We start from the raw sequence: 6000 nt of genomic DNA, 5'->3' as shown, positions 1-6000 counted from the left end.
CACCATGACAGTTGACAATTTAAGGTAACACCAAGTCATTTAGTCTCCTCAACTTGCTCAAAAACCACACCATTCTTTACCAGATTCAGCTGAGGTCTAGATTGATTTGTATCAAATACAAGGCTCTTAGTTTCAGAGATGTTCAGGACCAGTTTATTACTGGCCACCCATTCTACAACTGACTGCAACTCTTTGTTAGGGTTGTAGTGACTTCACTAGCTGTGGTTGCAGATGCATATAGGGTTGATTGTTCAGCATATATTGACACACAGGCTTTGTTAAATGCCAATGACAGGTCATTGGTCAAAATGGAAAAGAGTAGATGCCCAAGAGAGCTTCCCTGCAATACACCACACTTAACATGTTTAATATTAGAGAAGCTTCCATTAAAGAAAATCCTTTGTGTTCTATTAGAGAGATACTTTTGGTCATGTAGTGTATGTGGACACCTGCTCGTTGAACATCTTATTCTCAAATCATGGGCATTAATATGGAGTTGGTCCCCCCTTCTCTGCAACAACAGCCTCCACTTTTCTGGAAAGGCTTTCCACTAGATGTTGGAACATTGCTGCGGGTACTTGCTTCCATTCAGCCACGAGCATTAGTGAGGTCCGGGTACTGATGTTGGGTGATTAGGCCTGGCTTTTAGTCAGCGATCCGATTCATCCCAAAGGTGTTCGATGGGGTTGAGGTCAGGGCTCTGTGCAGACCAGTCAAGTTCTTCCACACCGATCTCGACACACCATCTCTGTATGGACCTCACTTTGTGTACAGGGGCATTGTCATGCTGAAACAGGAAAGGGCCATCCCCAAACTGTTGCCACAAAGTTGGAAGCACAGAATTGTCTAGAATGTCATTGTATGCTGTAGCATTAAGATTTCCCTTCACTGGAACTAAGGGGCCTAGCCCGAACCATGAAAAACAGCCCCATACCATTATTCCTCCTCCACCAAACTTTACAGTTGACACTATGCATTGGGGGAGGTAGCGTTCCCCTGGCATCCGCCAAACCCAGATTCATCACTCCAGAGAACGCGTTTCCACTGCTCCAGAGTCCAATGGCGGCGAGCTTTACACCACTCCAGCTGACGTTTGGCATTGCGCATGGTGATCTTAGGCTTGTGTGCGGCTGCTCGGCCATGGAAACCTATTTCATGAAGCTCCTGACGAACAGTTCTTGTGCTGACGTTGCTTCCAGAGGCAGTTTTGAACTCGGTAGTGAGTGTTGCAACCGGGGTCATAAGATTTTTACACACTACGCACTCCAGCACAAGGCGGTCCCGTTCTATGAGCTTGTGTGGCCTACCACTTCGCAGCTGAGCCGTTGTTGCTCCTGGACATTTCCACTTCACAATAACAGCCCTTGCAGTTGACCGGGGCAGCTCTAGTAAGGCAGAAATCTAACGAACTGACTTGTTGGAAAGCTGGCATCCTACGACGGTGCCACGTTGAAAGTCACTGAGCCATTCTACTGACAACGTTTATCTACAGAAAGAGCATGGCTGTGTGCTCGATTTTGTACACCTGTCAGCAACGAGTGTGGCTGAAATTGCCAAATCCAAAAATGTGAAGGGGTGTCCACATACTTTTGTATATATAGCGTAGCTCTGAAACTGCTATATGGCAGAGGTTGAAGACACATAACACATATGTTTTTTCAACAACATGTTATGGTCAATAATATCAAAGGCTGCACTGAAATCTAACAGTACAGCTCTCAAAATCTTCTTATTATCAATTTCTTCCAACCAATCATCAGTCATTTGTGTCAGTACAGTACATGTTGAGTGCCCTTATCGACAGTTTAAGTCGGAAGTTTACATACACTTAGGTTGGAGTCATTAAAACTTGTTTTTTAACCACTCCACAAATTTCTTGTTAACAAACTATAGTGTTGGCAAGTCGGTTAGGACATCTACCTTGTGCATTACACAAGTCATTTTTCCAACAATTGTTTACAGACAGATTATTTCACTTATTTCACTGTGTCACAATTTCAGTGGGTCAGAAGTTTACATACACTAAGTTGACTGTGCCTTTAAACAGCTTGGAAAATGTCAGAAAAAAAGATGTCATGGCTTTAGAAGCTTCTGATAGGCTCATTGACATCATTTGAATCAATTGCCGGTGTACCTGTGGATGTATTTCAAGGTCTACCTTCAAACTCAGTGCCTTTTTGCTTGACATCATGGGAAAATCAAAAGAAATCAGCCAAGACCTCAGCAAAAAAATTGTAGACCTCCACAAGTCTGGTTCATCCTTGGGAGCAATTTCCAAACGCCTGAAGGTACCACGTTCATCTGTACAAACAATAGTACGCAAGTATAAACACCATGGGAGCACTTAGCCGCCATACCGCTCAGGAAGGAGACGCGTTCTGTCTCCTAGAGATGAACGTACTTCATCCCAGAACAACAGCAAATTACCTTGTGAAGATGCTGGAGGAAACAGGTACAAAAGTATCTATATCCACAGTAAAACGAGTCCTACATCGACATAACCTGAAAGGCCGCTCAGCAAGGAAGAAGCCACTGCTCCAAAACCGCCATAGAAAAGCCAGACTACGGTTTGCAACTGCACATGGGGACAAAGATTTGTACTTTTTTGTCCTCTGGTCTGATGAAACAAAAATAGACCTGTTTGGCCATAATGACCATCATTATGTTTGTAGGAAAAAGGGGTTAAAAAAAGTTAAAGCTTGGTTGCAAATGGGTCTTCCAAATGGACATTGACCCCAAGCATGCTTCCAAAGTTTTGGCAAAATGGCTTAAGGACAACAAAGTCAAGGTATTGGAGTGGCCATCACAAAGCCCTGACCTCAATCCCATAGAAAATTTGTGGGCAGAACTGAAAAAGCGTATGAGAGCAAGGAGGCCTACAAACCTGACTCAGGTACATCAGTTCTGTCAGGAGGAATGGGACAAAATTCACCCAATGTAACACAGATCTACCATTACTCCTCTCAGGGGTACGCATGGATGGTTGGGGACCAACGTGCCAGCGGGTTTTGAATACCATAATGATTTATTAAATCAATCGACGAGACACGAAACAAAAACACTGGGAAGGATTACAAAAAACAAAAACGAATGTAACATGACCTACACCATGAGTACTTACATAAAACACGAGCACGTAGGAACAGGTACAGACTATAACAAAACGACAACGAACAAACGCTACAGTCCCGTGTGTACGCAGACACAGACACGAAGACAATCACCCACAACAAACAGTGAGAACAACCTACCTTAATATGACTCAATTAGAGTTAAACGCAAAACACCTGCCTCTAATTAAGAGCCATACCAGGCAACCCAAAACCAACATAGAAACAGCAAACAAGACTGCCCACCCAAAAACTCACGCCCTGACCATCACACACATACAAAACAACAGAAAAACAGGTCAGGAAACGTGACAGAACCCCCCCTCAAGGTGCGAACGCCGGGCGCACCAGCACAAAGTCCAGGGGAGGGTCTGGGTGGGCATCTGACCACGGTGGTGGCTCAGGCTCCGGACGCTGTCCCCACACCACCATAGTCACTCCCCGCTTCTGTATCCCCCTCCCAATGACCACCTCCAACTAAACCCACCTAGATGAAGGGGCAACATCGGATAAGGCAGCAGCTCCGGGATAAGGGGCAGCAGCTCCGGGCTGAGGACTCTGGCAGGTCGCGCTGAGGGGGACTCCGCAGGTCCGGGCTGAGGGACTCCGCAGGTCCGGGCTGAGGACTCCGGCAGGTCCGGGCTGAGGGACTCCGCAGGTCCGGGCTGAGGACTCCGGCATGTCCTGGCTGAGGGACTCGGCATGTGCCTGGCTGAGGGACTCCGGCAGGTCCTGGCTGCAGGGACTCCGGCAGTCCTGGCTGAGGGACTCCGGCAGGTCTGGCTGAGGGACTCCGGCAGGTCCTGGCTGAGGACTCCGGCAGGTCCTGGCTGAGGGACTCCGGCAGTCTGCTGGCTGAGGATGCCGCAGCGTCCTCGGACTGAGGACTCGGCAGGCCTGGCGGACGGACTCCGCATCTGGCTGGACGGCTCGGCGGTCCTGGCTGACGGCTCGGCGGTCCTGGCTGGACCTCTGCTGGATCCGGTCTGGCGGGAAGGCTCTGCTGATCCGGCGGCTGGAAGGTCTCGGTCCTGGCGAGCTCTGGCTGATCCGGTCTGGCGGAAGGCTCTGGCTGATCCGGTCTGGCGAAGGCTTCTGCGCTGACTCGTCCGGTCTGGCGGAAGGCTCTGTAGGCTCTTGGCAAGACGGCGGCCTTTGCAGGCTCAGGCAGACGGGCAGTTCAGGCGCCGTTGGCAGACGGGCATTCAGGCGCCGCTGGGCAGACGGGCAGTTCAGCGCCGCTGGCAACGGCTCAGCCGCTGGGCAGACGGGCTCAGACGGCGCTGCAGACAAGTCGACGCGTGGGCGACAGATGGCCCGACGGCGCTGGGCAGACGATGCTCCGACGCGCTGGCGCAATGCCGACGGCGCTGGGCAGACAGGCAGTGCAGAAGGCGTGGCAGACGGCCGACTCTGCCCTGCTGAGGCGCACAGTAGGCCTGGTGCGTGTATAGGCACTGGGCTCGCTGGAGAGGAGGAAAGCCTGACAGCGCTGGACAGGTGGGAGCAGCTGGAGAAGAGACCCGGAGAGACAGCCTGGTGCGGGGGGCTGCACCGGGTGGACTGGTACTTGGAGGTGGCACCGGGTATACCGGACCGTGAAGAGGGACACGTGCTCGTTAGCACCGAGCCTGCCCAACCTTACCAGGTTGAATGGTGCCCGTATACCCTGCCAGTGCGGCGAGGTGGAATTAGCCCGCACTGGGCTATGCTGGCGAACCGGGGACACCATTCGTAAGGCTGTGCCATGTATGCCGGCCCGAGGAACGTACTGGAGACCAGATACGTTGGGCCGGCTTCATGACATCTGGCTCGATGCCCACCTAGCCCTCCCAGTGCGGCAAGGTGGAATAGCCCGCACTGGCTAAGCACGCGTACTGGGACACCGTGCGCTTTACCGACCATAAACACGGTGTCTGACCAGTACGACGCTCTCTCACTCCACGGTAAGCACGGGGAGTTGGCTCAGGTATCCTACCCGGCTTTGCCACACTCCTCGTGTGCCCCCCCCCAAGAAATTTTTGGGTCTGACTCTCGGGGTCCCAACCGCGTCGCCGCGCTGCCTCCTCATACCAGCGCTCCTGGGCTGTGGCTGCCTCCTTCTCCTCCCGAGAGCGGCGATTCTCTCCCACCTTAGCCCAGGGTCCTTCTCCGTTGAATACTTGCTCCCAAGACCATAAATCCTGCTTCGTGCGCTGTCGTTGCTGTCCATTAACCCGCTGCTTGATCTGGGTTTGGGTGGGTGATTCCGTAACGCGCTTCCTCCTTCTCCTCATCAGAAGAGGAGTAGCATGGATTTGACCAACGTGCAGCGGGTTTTGAATACATAATGATTTATTAAATCAATCGACGAGACACGAAAACAAACACTGTGGAAAGGATTACAAAATAACAAAAAACGAATGTAGACTGACCTACACCATGAGTACTTACATAAAACAACGAAGCACGTGAGGAACAGGTACAGACTATAACAAACGAAACGAACAACAAACGCTACAGTCCCATGTGGTACACAGACACGGAAGACAATCACCCACAAACAAACAGTGAGAACAACCTACCTTATATGACTCTCAATTAGAGAAAACGCAAAACACCTGCCTCTAATTAAGAGCCATACCAGGCAACCCAAAACAACATAGAAACAGCAAACATAGACTGCCCACCCAAAACTCACGCCCTGACCATCACACACATACAAAACAACAGAAAAAACAGGTCAGGAACGTGACACCCCAACTTATTTTGGGAATCTTGTGGATGGCTACCCGAAAACATTTGACCCAAGTTAAACATTTAAAGCAATGCTTACCAAATATAATGGTAGTGTATAAACTTCTGACCCACTGGAGAATGTGATGAAAGAAATAAAAGCTGAAATAAATCG

This window comes from Salvelinus sp. IW2-2015, linkage group LG20 (genome assembly GCF_002910315.2).
Source record: "Salvelinus sp. IW2-2015 linkage group LG20, ASM291031v2, whole genome shotgun sequence".
In the NCBI taxonomy this organism is placed as follows: Eukaryota; Metazoa; Chordata; class Actinopteri; order Salmoniformes; family Salmonidae; genus Salvelinus; species Salvelinus sp. IW2-2015.
Note: the sequence above shows the minus strand (reverse complement) of the source record.